This window comes from Nomascus leucogenys, chromosome 22a (genome assembly GCF_006542625.1).
Source record: "Nomascus leucogenys isolate Asia chromosome 22a, Asia_NLE_v1, whole genome shotgun sequence".
Lineage (NCBI taxonomy): Eukaryota > Metazoa > Chordata > Mammalia > Primates > Hylobatidae > Nomascus > Nomascus leucogenys.
This window is the reverse complement of record NC_044402.1, coordinates 62465998-62488836: the sequence shown is the minus strand read 5'-3', so window position 1 is coordinate 62488836 and position 22839 is coordinate 62465998. Positions and strand designations below refer to the sequence as shown.

The 22839-nt window shown below is 42.4% G+C and overlaps 1 pseudogene; it reads right to left on the bottom strand.

Moving 5' to 3' along the window:
• Nucleotides 1–1632: 1632 nt before the first annotated feature.
• LOC100586185 lies at nucleotides 1633–13670 on the bottom strand (annotated as a pseudogene).
• Between the last annotated feature and the right edge of the window lie 9169 nt (nucleotides 13671–22839).

Below are 22839 nucleotides of genomic sequence, written 5' to 3'. Positions count from 1 at the left end.
AAGTCTTATTTTCTGTTAGTGTTTCTCAAATATGCATGGTAATCTTTCAGCAGATTGTGAAACCTCACTACTTTTTAAAATAAAATAGAAAAGAATAGAAAATATCAGCGAGCATGACATGTTGAAGGGTAAGTAATGATTGATGAGTTGTTAGTTTCAGTTATTTGTATACTGTGTGTATGGATGTTTGCATGTGTGCACACTCACTTGGTCATCATAAATGGTTAGAGATAAATTGACTGGGCTCATCAGTGAAGTTTGATAGCCCTTGCTCTATCCCAGGCTGTTTGGGAGGTGGAACATAGCAGAGTATCAGAGAATGAAAACCAGTGGCTGCAGGGACAGATTCAACTAATTGTACCATGAATGTGAATGGAAGGACACAGGACTCATTGAAAGCAGGAGTTCCAGTGCCAGGACTTAGGAACAGTTGCATTTTCTCTCCAAACGCTCAGCTCTGTCATTAAACATTAGGATTCTTCTTGCAAAGTTTTGTGGTTGTTGAGTCTGGAACAAAAATGTACTTGTCTTTGCCAACTAATGTATTTCTTAAAAAGTTTGTATGACTTGAATTTAGACATCAAAATCTTTTAAATGTCTACATTTTAAAATGTGGGAGTCAAGAGTTTAACCTTTGGAAAGTAAAGAATTCTTAGAAACCATACTGAATCAACTCACCTGTTTTGTAATTAGAAATTTCGACACTGCACTTTTCTATCTTGGGAAATGGAAATAGCATTATTCAGCAGAAAGAAAGGGAGAGTGAAGTTCACACGAAAGTGTGGGGTGTGGTTGTTTAATTGCTATGGATTAGAGTTCACAGTGTCGTAATTCTAATCCCCACACTAAGCTCCCTTAGCCATTGATTGAGGATCATGTTTCAACAGGAAAGAAATTTTTATCTTACATAACAGTTTATCACAACACTACTGCTAGTAACTAACATGTCACCTTCTCAATATGAGGTTTCCTAAAGTCCGCCTAAGACTGGGACGAAGGTTACCTTTGAGCTTTGTTGGGTCAACAGAAAATGAGAACCAGAGAGCTCAAGGATTTGCCATGGGTCACACACACATGCTCCTCATTCATGATCAATATCTAGGGAGTGTGTCTACCTTCTGCAACAACCCTGAGAAATGGCTCCTAACATCCTGATTATAGATGGGCACACTGAGGTTCAGAGAGCTACAGTGACCGGCCCACACTGCACACTTGGTGAGTGTTGGGTCAGCCTGAACTCCTTCTGATCGCAGGTCCAGAGCTGTCCAGAGCTTTTCCACTCCACCCCGTAACCTGACTCTCAGCTCCTGTCTAAGAAGTTGTTTTATATTGTCCTATTCAGAGTCCATTAGCCAACTAAATGGTGGAAGGCAAGGGCAAGAGGGGAACATCTAATTCTTGAGTTCTTTCTGTTAGCAACTTTTCAGGGGACTTTCAGAAAGTGTGCCTTTCTCTGCTTTGACAAACTAAAAACCAGAGTGAGTTGAGGACTAGTATAACTGTATTTACATCCATAAAAAAAAAATGGGCTTAACATCACAAAAGCCACAATTAACATTTAGGTAAAGCACTTCATTGTGTAAAACGTCAGAATATTGGTCTTGCATGTTCTTGGCCTCCATAGCTGCTTTATCAAATCTTCAAAATCTTTCTTGCTTCTTCTAAAAGTTTTGCCTTTGTGGGAGGCTTCCTCTGGCTGCCAGGCTGCAGAAACTTCTTCACCATGGGCAGTTTGCTGATTCTGGTTTTCAGGGCCTGCAATGCACAAAGCACAGCATCAGAGTGAAGCTGAGGACTGACACCACCATTAATACCACCCAGGGAATCTGAGCCCCTCCTACACAAAGACCAAATGAGGCCCCTCCATCAGCACCAGTATGAAGGCTGGGAAAGAGACTCTGAGTGAGAAATAAGAGATAAGAGGAATATGAGAGAAAGAAGAGAAAAAAGATAAGAGAAAGAATATAAGAGGGAGAACAAGAAGCTCACTAGCATTTTCCCAAAGATGTATTTCAGATTTTATTGAGTTCAGTCTCCCTACTCTGTTCTTTATATATCAATCCTGAGGATTCGTGGCTTTTGTGTAAGTCAAGAAAAAACAATGTGCCTGTGAGATATCAGCACAGATCAGCCTCTAGGCAGAAGTGAAAATATGGGAAAATTGAGTTGGAAATGAAAATAGAAAATGTTAAGGACAAACCATGGGGCCACTCCCACTGAGGTATACAGGGCTGGGGGCAGTGTACTCGAAGAGCTGTGCAGAGAGAGGAACGCAATCAATGTCTGATAGCAGGAGCCAGAGCCCAGGGAAGGAAACCAGATGGAAAGGGCCCCACTCAGACAGACTTGGTGTGGGAAGACAAGGGCACATATGGGATAAAGGACATCACAGAGAATTCAGGAACAGAAACCACGTTGAAATAGAGGGATGGGGAGAGATGCTGGGCCCTGGGTCCTTTCCATGATAAAAGGCAAACGCTCTTCATGAGGTAGCATGCACCACACATTTCACTGACATAACAAGAATCTTTCCCTGATTGTGAGGAATCAGGGCCTGGAAGCTCACTTTGGAGACCTGAGGGCACTGAAGGCCTGGAGAAGGCTGGGGTCAGAACATGGCTAGTCCCAGAACCCAGATACGAGATCCCAAGATGGGAGATGTGGGGCTGCCTCTCTGGGCTATGAAATGGGTCACCTTCAGCAGAGGGAAGCTGGAGATAAGGCTGGAGTCAAGCTCTTCCACGCGGTAGAGAAGTTCCACCAGGTGAATGTCAGCCCAGTTCAGCTTGTTGCCAACAAGGTAATCTTGTCCGCGGCTCTTTCACACCTGGATAATTGGAGGAATCAGATCAGAAACACATGCGCAATCAGGCTGGGGCCCCTGCTTCTTCCTGAGTTTCTCCAGCCTGGCTCTCCCACCTCTGCTGCCTCACTGCATGGGTGCAGAGACCAGGACCTTTCTCCATGTTCCCTGACTCATTGAGAGAGTAGGAAGTGTAGCTCTGCCGGGCGCGGTGGCTCACGCCTGTAATCCCAGCACTTTGGGAGGCCGAGGCGGGCGGATCACGAGGTCAGGAGATCGAGACCATCCTGGCTAACATGGTGAAACCCCGTCTCTACTAAAAATAGAGAAAATTAGCCGGGCGAGGTGGCGGGCGCCTGTAGTCCCAGCTGCTCGGGAGGCTGAGGCAGGAGAATGGCGTGAACCCAGGAGGCAGAGCTTGCTTTGAGCCGAGATCGCGCCATTGCACTCCAGCCTGGGCCACAGAGCGAGACTCCGTCTCAAAAAAAAAAAAGTGCAGCTCTGCTAATTCCTTGGTTGGAGCCCGGGCTCTCATTTTCTTTTCTCATTCCACCTCACTGCGGTGTCCACACCACCCACTCGGCTTGCATCTTCCACACGGGCCAGAGGCTTAGCACCTGCTACATGTTCTGTCTTCCCCAGGCCTTACAGCATGCAGCCCTGACGTTCAGCGCATGATTCTACACTGTGCTATCTCTCTCCAAGCTCTCTTGGGCAGTGACTCCACCTTCATGACAGCACTCTTCCCCCAGGAGAAGACTATATCAGAGTCCTCATTTTTCCTTGTATGTGCTCCTTATTTCCTGCTCTAGGATCTGAAGTAAACCTGGGTGAACCTGAATTCATCCCCTTTCTTGCAACATTGGCACTTACTGATTTCACTATGTTATAATCTGCATGCCACAGTATCCAGGGTGAACTGCACTGATATCTGCAACTTACTTTGAAATGCAAAAAAAAAAAAAAAAATATGTGTTTGACTGAGGAAGACAGGGGTGGAGTGACTGACACGTGTGGTAAAGCCCAGATGAGGAGATGTTAATTTTGCTCTCTAGGTGGTTGGTGTATATATGTTCAAAAAATATTTCTTTCAACTATTGTGAATGTATAAAATGTTTCATAACAAAATTTTTAGTGATATGTGGTATTTATTAAAATATTTTAGCACATTCACACCATAAATAATAAAATAAGAAAACATACAGCAGCACTGATTCAAGGTAATATTTCGGCAAATACCCTTTCAGACTGTGTATACATATCTAAGTGTAAATAATTACTTGGTACATAAAGAAAATGCAACATCAAATGCTATATTGTAGCATACATAGTTCAAATTCATGTATCATGGGACTCTTTGGTAGAACTGGTGAAATTCTTCCTCACAGTCTATTTTTATACCATGCCTTGAGAGTCAAGAGCTCAATTAACATCAAGGAAGGCTTTTTGGACCTGAAGGTCAATGCCCCAAAAATGCACAGGCACTATTTTTCTGTTGCCTTATCTTATGGACTGAATGTTTAGGTTTCCCCAAAATGCATATGTTGGGATCCTGACCCCCGATGTGATGCTGTTAGTAAGTGGGGCTTCCAGGAGACGATCATGTCATGGGGGTGGAGCTCTCATGAATGACATTAGTCCCCTTATAAAAGGGACCTTAGAGAACTCCCTTGGCATGTTTGCCATGTGAGGACACAGCCAGAGATTGGCTGTCTATGAACCAAGGAACAGGAGCTCCCCAGATGTGAAATCTGCCAGCACATTGATCTTGTACTTCCCAGCCTACAGAGCTGTGAGATAGAAACATCTGTTCTTTAAGCTACCCAGCCTATGGTATTTTTGTTATAGCAGCCAAACTGCTAAGAAACCCTCTAAACTCTTAGTGTCCTTATAGACTAAACAGCTTCTATCATGACCTTTACAACAGTGAAATATGCCAGCATTTGGTCAATAACTGCCAGCTTTCCTAATTTTTGCCTCCACTTTTAGTTTATGACCAAACACCGAAAGTAAAATATCGATCTCTGAACAATCACATAGAAATTCACACTTCTAGCTAGCCAGCTTATGGCATCTTCATGCCAGCAACCTACAATCAGGGCATAAGTTTTTCCACCATAAATCTCTCAGACTTTCCCGCCTGCCTCTGAATCTCTGGCAAATGCAAGTGATGGTGCCTGACTTCCTTACAATAGCAAGTTCGAAAGAAACACCTTTTGCTTGTTCTCATTTGGGTTGTCTTCATTCACTTTCACAGTTTTTCCGGAGGTTGCAACAAGACGTGGTCTATGTTGCCCATTGCCATGGACCCCAGCCGTCAACCAGGTGCAGTATCCACAAAGGTTCCTTGTGCTTTGTGGCAAGTCCGCACCTGGGCTGAACTCTTTTCTCTTTGCTTTGAGCTCTTTCACTTTTTATTCTCAGTTTGGACCTTGGTTTTGTATTGGTTCCCATCTGCTTACCATCCTTAATAGAACCAGGCCTTTTTTGCCTGTTTGTTTCTTTTCAGTCTTTTGTGGTACTGCTTGGTGTCATGCTATCGAGAAGTGTTGTTTGTCATTAAAAAAAAAAAAAAAAAAAAGAGGCAGCATATAGGCATAGACCCAAAAGCCTGTTTTTCAAGACAGCCTCACAGTACACTGAGTTTGAGGTTATCATCGGACCTCTGTCCATGTGTACAAACTTTGCTGTGGGTCATCCCTAAAACTAAATGAAGTTCTTCACTCTTGGTTTTTGTTCTTGTTGTTCTTTAAACTTGGCAGTGATCCAGGCAGAAGATTACAGCTTCCACCTGGGGCAGAGTAGTGACTGTGGCTTTAGGTTTTCTTTATCCCCGTTGGGTGGTAATCCATATAGTTGGGTGAAAAAAATCTCTTTTGTAGTTTGGAGGCTCAAATCATGTAGCCACTGAAAAGATAAAGACATGTCTAGGGCGAGATATGGGGAAGGGGCGTGGTGCTTCCATGCCTTCCCTGGACGTGCCACCCTCCAAGAAGCTCCATGTGTGTGTTCAGGTATACAGAAGCTCCCAGGTACAGTTTCAAAGACAGGAAAATAATGGCTTCTTGTTCCCCCTTTTGATCAGGGCAAGCTTTGCATCTTTGTCCTTAGGTGGAGATAATGCGTAATGAAGAATCTTTTCACTCAAACCTGCCCTACCTTCTACATATATCCTTCTACATTCATCCTGAAAGACAAAAAGAACCAAACTGTCAAAATGCCTTCTGCCTTAGATTTTATGGTTTAAACACCTGAGACAGTAAAGCCTCAGATGGTGACAAAGTAATTCAGCTCCAGTGGTGCCTTTTATATGCCAGTCATGTTGTTAGTTATACATATATATTACATTTATTTCTCAGAACATGCTACAGGGGTAGATATATGTCCAAAATGTTTGTCCTACATGTGACCAAATACAGGTGCAGAGAACATCAACATCAGTGACCAGTCTAGAGTCACAGTCATGAGAGGAATTAGTGGAATCACTGCAAGTAACCACTGATGCTACACATAGGGTTTGCTATCTCTGCTGTGGTTTGTTTTATGCATGAGCTTAGCATGATTCATACAGCTAAAGACCTACCATTTAAGTAATCCCGAGGCAGAGTCCCTGGAACCAGCCATCTCGAATGCTTCTGTCTCCTTTTCTCGCCATACTACATAACTCAGGCTCATTTTTATGCTCAATATTTGAAGTTCTAAATAAATTAAAAATAACAATAAATAAATAGGAAATAAAGAAGATCTCTAAAAGCTATCTCTAAAGATATATACTTTCAAGCAAGCTAGTAATTTTCAAAAAAAAAAAAAAAAAGGAAAATCTCCCAATTATTTTCTAATCACCTGGGAAAGCAGTAGCACTTTGGCAGCCACACCCCTTAGCCCCCTCCATCCAGCCCCTTGCAACGACTGATTTACCTTCTAGATTCGAATGGTCTGGACAGTTCATACAAAAGAAATCATGTCACATGTGGCCTTTGGTGTCTGGTTTCTTTTATGGAACAAGTTTTCAAGGCTCACCCACGTTGTAGCATGCATCAGTACTTTGTCCCTTTTCATAGCCCAAGAATAGTCCATTGTCTGCTACAGCACATCTTGTTCCTCCATTCATCCATGGGTGGACATTTGGGTTGTTTCCACCTTTTGCATATCACGAATAATTCTCCTATGAACATTTCTGTGCATGGATTAGTGAGGCTGTGTTTTCCTTTCTCCTGGTTGTAGACCTGGTAGTGGAATTGCTAGGTCATTGGTAGCTCTATATTGGACTTTTCAAGGAACTGCTAACAGGGGAGGAGACCCCTCCTCCCAGCTTTGCTGGTGCAAAATCAGTCTGGCTGCTTAGGTCTGTATCAAATGCTTCACTTTAGGTAATCCTGGTATCTTGGGCATCAGCCTCTGCTAACCTTAGTCAAGTTGACCAGTTCATATAATTAGTTGGTATCATAGGTTCCTGGTCATCATTCTTGGAATTATTGGAACCTGAGATTCAGCTTCTTTAGAGCCTTCTCTCCCCAGGCCTTCATCTACCAACTCTCAAACATTCTATGCCTTGTCCTAAGCTGTTGTTGGCACCTAGTCTCTGAAGGCCTGAGCACCTGGAATCATGATTTGCTATCCTCCTGAGTTCATGGTTCATCAGTGTTTGGAAACCTCTGTCAGGGTGCTCAATCCATGGACTGCATCCTTTTCTAGAATCACCCTTGCCTGAACCCACCCCATGTTCACTGTTTCCTCATCTCCATGGGACTCTGCCATACTGCAACTCAGTGTACACACCCAAGGCCCAGCCTGATGCTGACCATAATGCCCCTGCCATCGTCCTGCCCACTCAAGGAAGGACCTAAATCACTCTGTGTTCTCTGTTAATGGAAGAACAGAAAATATACCATACAGGACTCTCTCCTTTATGTCTTTCTCATAGAGATTGCAATGCTGGCAATGTAGTTGAGAATGGCTCTGGTCTGCACCAGCTTCATCCTGTCAATCTCAACTATTGGCACTTGCTGGAACATCAAACTCCCATCTTTAGAAAGAAGGAAAAAAAGGAGAGTGAGATATCTATGAATCCCAGTCTTTCAGCATGAAAAAATGTTTGCTGAAATGACTAAATTTATAAAATAGAAAAGAAATTATTGCCTGGTATAACCTCTCAAAGGAAATGAAAATTTGTTTTTAGCTTCCTTAGTCCTTCTTTTTCTTATCAAGCTTCTTCTTACCTTTCAGCCTGTTATTTCATTTATGTTTTTGTTCATCATCCAGATACATAATAGGTCCCTTGTATTTTTTTGTGTTGATATATCTTCATGGATATTTTAGGAAGAAGTTGGGAGAGGCTGCTCCAAGCCCACCAGCCAGATGCCATTTAACATGGGAATATCTCAAAGTAAATCTCATGGTGTGAAGACATTAAAGACAGTTCTGAGAGAAGTTTCTATGTAGGCCCTTTGTGTACTCTTCAATACTCCCACTGGACAGTGTGTGCAGGTGGGTGTTGTGTTCCTCACTCTACTGCTGCTACCCTGGCTCGTGTCCCTCCTCACCCTCTGACCTGGACTTCCAACCAATTCAACACTATCTCATTATCTAAGCCCACAATGTTGCAAGAATATCACCTTGTCAAATTCATAAGAGAAATGAATTCAAGATGGACCTATTTCAACTCCTTCCCTCTGATGCATGTCCGTGTGTGTCCTTGGATGGGGAGGGCTGTATGGGGTCCCGAACCAACCACAGCTCATTCACAATGTTGAAAGCATGAAAGCAAGGAAAGGCCATTCTCAGGGCGCTGGGGATGGCTCCTCTAGCAAATATTCTAAGAGGTCTGGCCCTTTCAGCCTGGAGAGAGTTGACAGACCTGCTCAAGGAGCCCCACCCTTTCTACTTTAACCACATTTTTCCCTCTCCACCACCCCAACTACCACCCTTCACACACATAGACATGGCCTGGTGTTAAAACCTTCAAGTGTACCTTCTACTAGATACCTTCATCAGAGACACGTAGAGACTTGATCTTACCATTTCTTAACTTTTCCAAATCTTCTGCAGATTCTAGAAATTTCTCTTCAAACTGAGAGCAGAATCAGTAAATGGGCTCCTGATAGGTCATTCTATAGCATTATAGACTTTTAATCTTGAATGGCTACTGTCTGATACATAATTCGGAGAATATAAAATTTCTGAGTTTGGCAGTGCACACAGAGGAGTCTGGTCATGGCCATTTGGAAATTTAGACTAGATTCATCAAGAAAAAGGCATGGATCACAGCACATAGTCACTCAATCTTTTAGTTCACTTCATCTACACCCTGATCTCTCCCATGTCCATGACTAGGTCGTGATTTGAGAGGGGATGTCACTGGAATTAAGGGACCAGGCAGTTCTTCTAGTTATGGTGTTGTCGTGTCATAGGAAAGCATGTGTCTCCTGGTGAGATCAGACCACAGCCTTTGTGTCCCCAGTGTGGGGTACGCAATGGGCTAATGACCATCAAAGATTCTTCCACCAAGGAACCTCTGCTGTAATTTATATCATCCCACTTGTCAGGAGCCCTACTGTGCATGAGATAGGTCCCGCTATTGCACAGCTTTAACTCTTGCAACAGTAATTTCCCCTCCTGGAGTAAATGGAACACAACAGAGTAGAATTCTCAATTTGAGGAAGGAATTAGGGTCCCCACACTAATGTTATTTTTAATGAAAATCTCTGGTTTATGATATGGCTGTGTGGGTTTAATATCACTATTTTCATGTCCTGGCTTCTTGATTTTGGACACATTGTTGAATCTCTCTGTGTCTCAGTATCCTAACCTATGAAATGGATATACTTATGATGCTTTTTTTAAAGATTGGTATGAAAGGTCAGGCACAGTGGCTCACGCCTATAATCCCAGCACTTTGGGAGGCCGAGGCGGGTGGATCCCCTAAGGTCGGGAGTTCAAGAACAGCCTGGCCAACAGGCTGAAACCCATCTCTACTAAAAATACAAAAATTAGCCAGGCGTGGTGGCGCATGCCTGTAATTCCAGCTACTCAGGTAGCTGAGACAGGAGAATCGCTTGTACCTGGGAGGTGGAGGCTGTGGTGAGCCGAGATCGCACCACTGCGCTCCAGCCTGGGAGACCGAGTGAGACTCTGCCTCAATTAAAAAAAAAAAAAAAAAAGATTGGTATGAAAATTAAATTACAAAGTCATGCAAAGCACTTGGAAAAGTAGCAGGTATGTAATAAATGCTCATTAAATATACGTTTTGGGACTCTGAGAGAGGGCTGCTATTTCATAGCATCCTTTTCAAAAAACTTCAATCAATCTAAAATCACTGAATGTGTACTCTCTTGTTGACCTATATCCAGTAATTTAAACTTTGAAATAAATTATACCTTGTCCTGAGAGTAGTTAGAATGGCAGCCAGCAAGGTTGTCTAAATCTTATCAGAAACTCTGAGTAGATGCAGGTATTTAATATAAATATAAAAATCAGTTATTACATAATGATGCAGTTGACTTATAGGCAGAATCTATAAAAATAAAAGTTAAAGCAGACTCTTACAAAGATTTTCAGGATTTCACTATTAATACGATCTGGTTCCAATCTTGGCTCTGCCTCATAATAGCTGTGTGATCTGGGAATCATCACTTAACATCTTTAAGCATTAGTTCCCTCATCTGCAAAATGGGCATAGAACATTTTCGTAACAGAATGTTTTAATGTTTTCAAAATGCATCATACAGGGCCTGACCCACATACATCAAGTAATAAATAGTAGCGGTGTTTGCAGTGGCTAAGTATACTTTAATAGAGTTCTTTATGGTGAAATGTCAGGAATTTGGGGGTTTCTAGCTTGCTGCATGGAACCGAGTTTGCTGTGGATCTATGATCACACAGGACCAGGATCTAGAGATCATGGTTGGGGGGTGGGGGAGGCGGGGGCAGGAAGGGTGTGCCAGCAATTAATACTGCGTCCAGTTCAGGGCAAACCTAAGGAACGGTGTATGGTCCTGGCAGGAGGGGGACCGAGGCGGGGTGGGATTGGCAAGTGGGACGTGCTTGTGAGGCTGAGGACTGGGTTGTGATCATCAGCCTTAGGGCACTGAGACCCCAGAAGCCTGAGCAAGGTCTGCAGTCAGCCCTGCCCCTGCCTTCAGTCAGGCCGGATGGAGACCAGGGAGCCTGGGTTCCTCCCAGCCTTGCCCCTCCCTCCCTCCTGCTGAACTCTTCCTGCTCAGGCTCTGAACATATCCCTGAGCTGCAGAGCTGACGTCTGGGTGACGGTGAAACGGGGTATTAATTCGTACCAAAAACAAACAAACAAACAAAACCTGGAATGACAGTGTGTGGATTGCTTGTGTGCTTATTCGTAGGATTGAGAAAGGGTGAGGCTAAGGCCCCAGGCCCTCGTGAAGCAATGGAGAAAGTGCCGTCCCAAGGCTCAGTTCCACACGGCGCTGTGAGGCTGAAGGGGCTCACTGGAAGTTCCCCTCACAGGACGCCACCTCACCTGAAACCTTCTTTTTCTGCTACCATCCAAGGGACAAGATCTCCTGAGTTTGTCCAAGACTCACTCCGGAAGGAAACCCTCTCAGGCAGTTACTGAGGGACTGTGGTCTGGACTAGGACGTGTTTTTCTCAGTGACACCTCTAGAGGGCAGCACTCAACGGAGTCCCACAGACACCTCCCTGCATTTCCTCCTCAGACACTGGGTGGATGATCTGGTAACACTGGGGAGTGCTTGGGTGTTCTCCTGGAAGCTCCTGATTTTAATCACCTGTTTACTTGTCTACATTCTTTTTTTTGTTTTTTGAGACGGAGTCTCGCTCTGTCACCCAGGCTGGAGTGCAGTGGCGCGATCTCGGCTCACTGCAAGCTCCGCCTCCCGGGTTCACGCCATTCTCCTGCCTCAGCCTCCCCGAGTAGCTGGGACTACAGGCGCCCGCCACCACGCCCGGCTAATTTTTTGTATTTTTAGTAGAGACGGGGTTTCACCGTGGTCTCGATCTCCTGACCTCGTGATCCGCTCGTCTCGGCCTCCCAAAGTGCTGGGATTACAAGCGTGAGCCACCGCGCCCGGCCACTTGTCTCCATTCTTATGTAGGCTACCCAAGGGCAGAGACTGAGTCTGTCTTGTTCACTGTCTACCTCCAGAACCTCACACAGAATCTGGCACTTAGTAGGTGCACAACAAAATAATCATTGAATTAGTATACTGAGTCTTTAACAGGTGAGTACGCAGTTTCAATTTACACTCACTTTCTAATCTTATGCCTTTTTATTCTCTTATTGTATAAATTTCTAACATATATAAAAATAACACAAAAGTATAATGACCTTTCTTGTACTCCTCACTTAGAATCAATAATTACCAATGTTAGGGAAAAGAGTGAAACGCTGTAAAATATTTGAAGAGATTTATTCTGAGCCAAATATGAGTGACCAATGGCCCGTGATACAGCCCTCAGGAGATTCTGGGAACCTGTGCTTAAGGTGGTTGGGATATAGTTTAATTTTAGGGAGACATGAGACATCAATCAAATATATAGAGATGTACATTGGTTCAGTCCAGAAAGGCAGAACAACTGGAAGTGTGGACTTCCAGATTTTGTGTAGATTATAAAATTTTCCAATTGGCAGTTGATTGAAAGAGTTATGATCTAAAGACCTGGGATCAATAGAAAGGAATATCTGGGTTAGAATAATAAGGGAGTGTGGAGACCAAAGTTTTATCATGCAGGTGAAGCATCCAGGTAGCAGGCTTCAGAGAAAATAAATTGTATTAGGTTGGTGCAAAAGTAATTGCGGTTTTTGCCATTGAAAGTAATGTTTCTTGTCAGACTTAGAGTCTGTTCTATCAGTAATTCCAAAAGAGAGGAGGGCATGTCCAACTTCCCACTTCCCATCATGGCCTAAATTGGTTTTTCAGGTTAGCTTAGTAATGCCCTTGCTGAGAAGAGGGTCCATTCAGATGGTTGGGGCTGGGGGAGAGGCTTAGAATTTTATATTTTGTTTACACCAGCTAAAGCCAATGTGTTTTCATCTACATGCCCACCCACTTTCTCCTTGTAATACTGTGAGGAAATCCCAGATACCATGTATTTTATTCTTAGATATCTCAATGTGTTTCCCTAAAACAGAAGAACGATTTTAAATAGAGCCATAGTACATTATCACACATGAAACATTAACGATAATTTTTTCATGACATCAAATATTCAATCAATATGTATGTTTCTAACTGTTATACAAATGCCATAAATTATTTTTTATAGTTTGTTTAAATCCAAGTTCAGTTAAGGTCCACACATTCTGATTAGTTTCTTAAATGTAATCTTAATGTTTATGCTCTTAGATGAGAAGATATTTTAACAATTTATTAGATCAAATTCATCGTCTCTTTCTTAATAACTGCCAATTTTCTTTAAGGTACAACACTTGACAAGTCATTTAGTAAGCAACATCTCATAGTTTCTGAGGGAAAAGTATCTGGTAAGGTCAATTTTAGATCCAACTTAAGATGACCTCTCAGGACCTACCTGTACTCCAGCTGCAGCTAGGAGCCACTGGATGGACTCCATTCTGCCTTGTCCATTGTTGTAGTAGAGCTTGGGTTTCCCACTATGATAGCAGACTCCTGGAGTTTTCTGTAAGCATGAATGAAAGAATGAATGAACGAATAATTGAAGCCATAGAATCAAAAATGTTCATTACGATGTATGGTTGAAAACCACCAACAATACTGAAGAAGAATCTGCCTTCTTCATGACTGGGTTGGAGGAGTTCCTGGAATGTTTTCTTGGCCCAAATTGTTACCCATCGGTGGCCACCCTCAGATTCTAGCAAACCAGTCTCACATGCCCATTGGTTAAATGTAACCATTCTCGCCATGCTAAGAGGTGAGAGTTTGTGGTAATAATGCATGCATGGAAGGTAGTGGGAAGAGGTAGAATTCAAGAACTAATATTTATTAAAAACATCCTGGTGATACTTCCCCAACACTAGTCCCTTTTAATATCTTATATCTTTAATCCTCCAAAGTCCCATGAAATGCCTATTATTATTATTATTATTTAGTTTTTTGAGACGGAGTCTCGCTCTGTCACCCAGGCTGTGGTGGTGCAATCTCAGCTCACTGCAAGCTCCACCTCCCGGGTTCAAGCCATTCTCCTGCCTCAGCCTCCCGAGTAGCTGGGACTACAGGTGCCCGCCACCATGCCCAGCTAATTTTTTGTATTTTTAGTAGAGACAGGGTTTCACCGTGTTAGCCAGGATGGTCTCGATCTCCTGACCTACTGATCTGCCCGCCTCGGCCTCCCAAAGTGCTGGGATTACAGGCATGAGTCACTGCGCTCTGCTGAAATGCCTGTTATTATCTCCATTTTTTGATTAATGAAATGGAACATCAGAGAAGTGAAATGCAATGTCCACAATCACACTCTAGGTGGTGATGAACATGAAAATCCACACCCAAGACTAAAATGAAGGCAGGCCTGGAACCCACCTAGGTGAAGGGAACCCAGTAAGTGACCAAGAAACCAGAGGATGTCATGACAGGGAGGACCAGGAAGGAGCAAAGTCACTCTTCAGCTCTTTGGCTGTTAGGCTACTGATATGGTTTGGCTGTGTGTCCCCTCCTAAATCTCATCTCAAATTGTAATCCCCATAATCCCCACATGTTGAGGGATGGACCTGGTGGGAGATGATTGGATCATGGAGGCGGTTTCCCCCATGCTGTTCTCCTGACAGTGAGTTCTCACGAGATCTGATGGTTTTATAAAGGACAGTTCCCCCTTCTCTCTCTCTCCCTCTGCTGCTGCCTGGTGAAGAAGATGCCTGCTTCTCCTTCACCTTCCACCATGACTGTAAGTTTCCTGAAACCTCCCCAGCCATATGGAACTGTGAGTCAGTTAAAATTCTTTCCTTTATAAATTACTCAGGCTCAGGGAAGTTCTTTATAGCAGTGTGAAAATGGACTAATACAGCTACATTTGATCAAAGGGAGAAATAGGGCCTCAGACTTGTTTAACTGTAGCTACGAGATCCAAATTCTTTAAACAGATAGAGAATCATAATTTCTTGATTCTCTTGGAATTCTATTTTCTACCTCTATAGGGTGCATTTTGTTTTATAACCTGGAAAAAGAGATGCTGCATTAATTTTGCAGGGAATGGAAAGAGCTAGCATTTGTTCAATGTCAGTCACACACTGATCATTCTCCCAAATTTATCTTCATTTTATTCTACAAAAATCACCTAAGGTGAGTGCTGTTGTTAATCTCATTTTACAGTTGAGAATACTGAGATTTTTTGAGTAACTTGCCCAAAGTAAGTGGTGGATCTGGAATTCAAACCCACTGCTATTCAAAACCAAAGACTGGCCGGGCACAGTGGCCCACACCTGTAATCCCAACACTTTGGGAGGCCAAGGCGGGTGGATCACCTGAAGTCAGGAGTTCAAGACCAGCCTAGCCACATTGGTGAAACCTCGTCTCTACTAAAAATACCAAAAAATTATCCAGGCATGGTGGTGCATGCCTGTAATCCCAGCTACTAGGGAGGCTGAGGCACAAGAACTGCTTGAACCCAGGAGGTAGAGGTTGCAGTGAGCCAAGATCGCACTGCTGTAGTCCAGCCTGGGCGACAGAGCAAGACTGTGTCTCAAAAACAAAAACAAAAACAAAAAACAAAGACTGGGCCTTATTTTTTATGTTAATGTTTCTCAAATATGCATAGTAATCTTTCAGCAGATTGTGAAACCCAATACTTTAAAAATAAGATATAAAAGAATAAAAAATACCAGAGAGCATGACATGCTGGAGAGTAAGTAATGTTTCATGAGTTTTTAGTTTCAGTTATATGTATGTTATGTGTATGGATGTTGGCATGCGTGCACGCTCATTTGGCCATTGCAAATGGTTAGAGATAAATTGATTGGGGCTCATCAAGGAAGTGTGATAGTCTTTGCTCTATCCCAGCCTGCTTGGGAGGTGGAACATAGCAGAGTATCAGAGAATGAAAACCAAGTCTACCAGGACAAACCATAAATAATTGTATCATGAGTTTGAATGGAAACACACAAGACTTATTGAAAGCAGGCGTTCCAGTGCCAGGACCTAGGAACAGTGGCAATTTCTCTCCAAACCCCCAGCTCTGTTAGAAAATATTAAGATTCTTCCTGCAAAATTTTGTGGTCATCGAGGTTGGTATATTGGTACAAAAATATACTTGTCTTTACCAACAGATGTATTTCTAGAAAAGTATGTATGACTTGAATTTAGAAATCAAAATCTCTTAAATATCTACATTTTAAAATGTGGAACTCAACAGTCTAACTTTTAGAAAGTAAATAATTATTTGAAACATACTTAATCAACTCATCTGTCTTGTAATTAGAGACTTTGCACATTGCACTTTCCTCTCATTGGAAATGGAAATAGCATGATTCAGAAGGAAAGGGAGAGTGAACCTCACAGAGAGTGGGGTGTGCTTGTTTAATTGTTATCAACTAGAGTTCACAGAGTGATTCAAATTGCACATTTGCACCCTTAGCCATTACTGAGGATCATGTTTCAAAGGGAAATGAATTGTTATCTTACATAGCACTTTATCATAATTCTCTCGCTTATAAGTAATATATCACCTTCACAGTATGAGGTTTCCAAAGGCCAAATCAAGACTGGGACAAAGTTTACCACAGAGCTTTGCTGGGTTAACAGAATTTGAAAACCAGAGAGCTCAAAGATTTGCCATGAGTCACACACACATGTTACTCATTCATGGTCAATATCTAGGGAGTGTGTCTACCTTCTGCAACAACCCTGGGAAATGGCTCCTAAGATCCTAATTAAAGATGGGCACACTGAGGTTCAGAGAGCTAAAGCGACTGGCCCACACTGCACACTTGGTGAGTGCTGGGTCAGCCTGAACTCCTTCTGATTGTAGGTCCAGAGCTTTTCCACTCCACCCTATAAGATGGCTCTGCTTCTGTCTGAGAAATTGCTTCATATTTTCCCATTCAGACTCCATTAGCCAGCTAAAGGTTTAAAGATGAGGGCAAGAGGCGAACATCTGAATCTTGAGTTCCTTTCTGTTAGCAGCTTTTCAGGAGCTTGATTAGAAGAAAAATTTAATAAAAGTTTGCCTTTCTCTTATTTGACAACCTAAAAACCTGAGTGAGTTGAGGACTAGTATATTTATCTCAATTAGAAAATGAGCTTGTATTGAAAGGAATATAACCTATGATAATCCCAGTAGTAAATTAAAAGAGTTAGGTCTCTGAGTGGTCCTGATTACACTGTTTCTTATCGGAGAGAAGGGAGTCTGACATAAATCACAGCTCCTTCCATTACGAGGTTCACAAACTCAGGCTCTCTAAATTCTGAGCTCAATTTTCTCTTTTGAAAATAGGGATTGTTGGCCAGGTGTGGTGGCTCATGCCTGTAATCCCAGCACTTTGGGAGGCCGAGATGGGCAGATCATTTGAGATCAAGAGTTCCAGAACAGCCAGGCCAACATGGTGAAACCCCATCTCTACTAAAAATAAAAAAATCAGCCAGATGTGGTGGCGGGCACCTGTAGTCCCAGCTACTAGGGAGGCTGAGGCAGGTGAATTTCTTGAATCCAGGAGATGGAGATTACAGTGAGCTGAGATCACGCCACTGCACTCCAGCCTGGGTGACACAGAGAGATTCTGTCTAAAATAAACAAACCAAAAATAGGGATTTCCATACCTACTTTTGAGGGCTGTTGAGAAAGTTAAATGAAATAATTGATCTGGTTTGGCTCTGTGTCCCTACCCAAATCTCATCTCAAATTGTAATCTCTATAATCCCCTCATGTTGAGGAAGAGACCTGGTGGAGGTGGTTGGATCATGGGGGAGGTTTCCCCAAAGCTGATCTCATGATAGTGGGTGAGTTCTCATGAGATCTGGTGGTTTTATAAGCGGTGGTTTCTCCTGCTGTCTCCTTTTCTTGCTGCGTTGTGAAGAAGGTACTTCCTTCTCCTTCACCTTCCACCATGATTGTTAAGTTTCCTTAGGCCTCCCCAGCCATGCAGCATTGTGAGTCAATTAAACCACTTTTCTTTATAAATTACCCAGTCGTGGGTATTTTTTTATAGCAGTGTGAAAACAGACTAATAATATAATGTACATAAAATTCATAATAGGAACCAAGTAATGAGAGTGTCCTCCGACCCCCAGTTCTTGGGATGTGGATGAGTCTCTCTGAACACATTGGGTAGTACATGGGTCTCCTGTCTCTCTCTCTCTCTCTCTTAACCCATCAAGCTCTAGTAGAAATAAGATTTGATGTATATCCAGATTTTTTTTTAAAGAAGTCATACAATGGGTCTTTTCTATAAAGCTCCTGTGCAGAGGTTAATGATATTCACTAATCCAGTCAACCTGGATGATATGGTTTGGCTGTATCTCCATCCAAATTTCGTCTTGAATTGTAGCTCTCATAATTCCCACATGTCACAAGAGGGACCCAGAGAGAGGTAATTGAATCATGGGGATGGGTCTTTCCGTGCTGTTCTTCTGATAGTGAGTCAGCCTCACGAGATCCGTAGGTTTTATAAAGGGGAGTTCCCCTGTACACACTCTCTTGCCTGCCATGTAAGAGGTCCCTTTGCTCTTCCGTCATCTTCTGCCATGATTATGAGGCCTCCCCAGCCACGTGAAACTATGAGTCCATTAAACTTTTTTTTTTTTTTTTTTTTTTGAGATGGAGTCTTGCTCTGTCACCCAGGCTGGAGTGCAGTGGCGTGATCTCAGCTCACTGCAAGCTCCGCCTCCCGGGTTCACGCCATTCTCCTGCCTCAGCCTCCCGAGTAGCTGGGACTACAGGTGCCCGCCACCACACCCAACTAATTTTTTGTATTTTTAGTAGAGACGGGGTTTCACCATGGTCTCGATCTCCTGACCTCGTGATCTGCCCCCCTCGGCCTCCCAAAGTGCTGGGATTACAAGCGTGAGCCACCGCGCCGGACCTAAACTTTTTTTAGTTTATAAGTTACTCAGTCTCAGGTATGTCTTTATTAGCAGCACGAGAACAAACTAATACACTGGATTAACAGGAAGTTTTCAGTGAAGGTTCAGGGAGGCCTGACCCATCGTTAACACAGTCTTGCTTAACTCCTAGACTGCAGCAGATCCCTGGTTCCCAGGTTGTTTTATAACCTCGAAAAAGAGATGATTTATATCCCAGAAAAAGGCTCCCATATCCTACATCTGGTGGGCCTTTCTCCTCAGACCAGGCCCAGCTACCACTCACTCCCTGCTCAGGGCAGTCTGAGCCTTTCCTATTGCCAGGCCCCCTTTGCATGAACTCCAGCCATGCATGTAGGAGCCCCACTGCCTCTCTCCAGCCATTCATAGCTCTTGGGCAGGGTCTCATTCTTAACACTTGATGAAAACAGTCACTTCTCTACATCATCCTGTTACTTACCTGAAAATGCAGACATTTTGCTGATCCTTCCTCAATTCCTTGTTTCTGGAGTATTCACCTCTTAAAAACAGTTTCGGTGTCTCAAGCAATGATGATGGCTTGTAGCAGAAAATATTTGGTCTGATTTGGTCCTTGCTCTAAAGGGTTTAAATCTAGTCAGAAAAATAGCCTTGTGGGGCTGGGTGTGGTGGCTCATGCCTCTAATCCCAGCACTTTCAGAGGCCGAGACAGGTGATCACTTGAGCCCACGGGTTCGAGACCAGCCTGGGCAACATGGTGAAACCTCATCTCTACCAAAAATGCCAAAAAAAAAAAAAAAAATTACCTGGCATGGTGGCACGTGCCTGTAGTCCCAGCTACTAGGGAGGGTGAAGTGGGAGAATCACTTGAATCCAGGAGGTGGAGATTAAAGTGAGCCTAGATCATGCCACTGTACCCCACCCTGGGTGATAAACCAAAAAAAAAAAAAAAAAGGAAAAGAAAAAAAGAGAAAAGAAGAAAGAAGAACAGGCTTGTGGACAACTAACGGAGCAGAATGTGCTCAGCAGTGACTTCACTTTACTGGGTTCCTGGAAATTCCAATCCAAGAATCATAATTCTCTTAGCCAAGCAAATCAGAGCAAGGGGAGAAGGCTGCCAGACTCAGAAAAAGCTGAGGACCCTGTCTCTTCTGCCCAGGTGGCCTCCTTATTTCCATAGTAGCATCTCAATCTGCGGGTTCAGTGGATTTTGTACCTCCCAAATGTCTGGTTTCCTACCCTTCAAAGTGGGATCACTCATCTGTATTTAAACATTGCTCTCTGTAATCTCTTGCAACTCCCATTTCAGTATCTTCTCATATGAGTGCTATATTTCTTTCCTGTGAATTCTTTTATAGCTTACATAGCTCTCAGATCTGGATCCAAAAAGAGGATCTCACTGAAATTCCTGGTCTTCCTTTTATAACATCTCCCGCCCCTCAATATTAAACATTTATTCCAGGCCATCGTTGACTCTTATACTCTAATGACATCATACATTCTAGTCAGATGCCTTTTGGTGCTTCTTAAAAACTAGTTGTATGCTCGAATGACTATGTAGTTCTCCTATCAGGACTTTTGACTTTTAACACTTTGAGAAGTCATGTAGTCAAGTGATTCTCAACCAGGAGAGGTTTTACTCCCCTATCCCATTCAGCAATGCTGCAGACATATTTGGTTTTCACAACTTAGGGGTACGTAGTGCTACAAGATCAGGTAGGTAGAGGCCAGTGATGCCTTGAAATGCCCTCTCATGAACAAGGCAGCCCCTGCACACAAATAATTCCCCAACCCAAGGGGTGCCAAGGGTGAGAGACTTTTTCTTAGCTATTTTCTAGGTTTGTCATGAGTTGGTTGAACCCCAGATAGAGAATGTGACTTGTCATTCAGCTAAATAGTAGCAAAGACTAAATTAGATTCTAGTTTTCCTGACATTCAGAGACTAATTTATTCTAATAGAAATAGCGCTGCTATACATTTTAGTGGTCACAGAGATTTCTCCAATTTCCACTTTTGAGCTTGCTTGATGTGAAAATTAAATAATATAGAAAAAAATTAAATAGAAAAATTAAATAATAGAATCACAACAATGAGTCAACCAATCCTGATTATCAGACTCAATTTTCTGCAGTTTAAGCAGAATTAATAAAGAAATGGGACTGTTCCACTAAGTAGACACAGAAGGAGTAAGGAAGGAGGAATTTGGAAAGAGCAGGGTTTTCGGACAAATGTTCAGCTGGGCAAAGGACAAGGATTAACAAATAATCATTGAATCAGGAATGTAAAAATTCACAAGAAGGGCATTCTTCTTAATTTTTTTCATCATAAGTCTAGGTCATCTTACTTTATAAAACTAAAAGTTCTACGGACTTACATTAACCTGCAAGTTCTACACAGTGGCTCACAAAAGATTTTGCCTGCCCTTTGGAGCATTAACAACCTTAAAGTAATATTGAAAAGTCAGCGGTGTCAATACTCGGCAACAAATCACAGAGCACTTCCTGAAGGAAGCACGAATGTGTGTGATATCTACCATCAAGTTTGTAAATTAGAATTGTGTTTGGTAGGTATTGGTGGCTCTTTCCTCAGCAGGAGGTGGAGGTTTGGAGAAACAACTGCAGACATGGAACTGTGCAGATGTATGTCCCTTTCATTGGTCATTGGGAATCCCAAGTCTGTGATCTTGCAAAATTTTCATTTGCAACAATTGTATGTTGACTACTTGTCTAGAGAAAGCAACTTTGGCACAAACACCTATGTTTCCTCTGGCACTGCTCATATTCTCAGATTATCTAAAATGGCACCATCATTTTTTTTTTTACCTTAGTTCATTAACTTTTTTCCTATTATTATATATCATGCCCTAGTTTTATAAATTCTTCATTTTTACATTTCTGTAATGACTGTGAATATTATCAGAAACAAAATGAAGTTACTAATGTTAAGAAAACCTTGACAAACAGAGCTGGAAAACCATGAAGAGAAGGTTTTCATTCTTTTATGTCAGATAACAAAAAAAGTTACAAAAAACATAATCTTGCACAAAGGTTATCACAACATTATACAAAAAACTTCTGCAAGGACATCTGACCAGCAACTGCCAGTTCATACTTGGCCTGACGTCACCCTTGTTATTGATGTTTGTAGTGAATGATAAGTATTTTAAAAATTTATTTAATCCTTTTCATTAAAAAACTTTTGTCTTCCTTTATCTCCCTAAGCACATACGTGGTTTACTATGGTACACACATACCCATTAGAACACTTTATTCCCAAATGAATATCTTTCATTTTAGAGTCTCTTTCTGTTTATTGAGTTGACACGATGTATCTAAAAGCAGCTGAATGCACAACTCAAACTGTCATCCAAGCACACAAAGAAGGCATTGATGTGAGTATTAAATAGATTTGTTTTTATTGTGTTAAAGATACATTTAAAAGTATTTTTCTAGTACCTAGATGAGAGGGTATGAGGCAGTATGAGAAGATTTACAAGATCAGTGCTTAGTTTGTTAAAGACTGTCACGCTTGTGGTTCAACAACTTAATTTAAGGTCCTGATGTGTTTATAAGCTAGATGGTCCTTTCCATAGCTCCCTCCCATTGAAAGAGGTACAGGCAATTTAGCGAAAAGCCACTCCCACACGTTTCAGGGCCACAGGACTGCCTACTAGATTCTAAGAAAAATGGCAAGTCATCCTCTTATCACAGGGTAACTGGTTAATATGTTCCTTTTCAAGGTTGGCAATAAAAGTCTAACAAAACATTTCAGCAGATTTTGCTCTCTTTACAAGTCAGTAGAAACTGGCTTTTTGAAGATGCTCACTTTTCATGACTTGGATGTCAGGACTAAGGCAGATGAGAAACCTCTGCTGGGAGCATAGCTGGGAAGGCATGTCTGTGATGAGCAGGCTGATGGCACTCTGGAAGGCTTCTCTTACTGGGTTGCCACATAAAATGCAGGGAACCCAGGAAAATGTGCAATTTAGGCAAAGAATCAATATCTTTTTAGTATAAGTATGTCCCAAGCACTGTAGGTAACATGATTATACAAAAAAAGTATTGATTGTTCATCTGAATT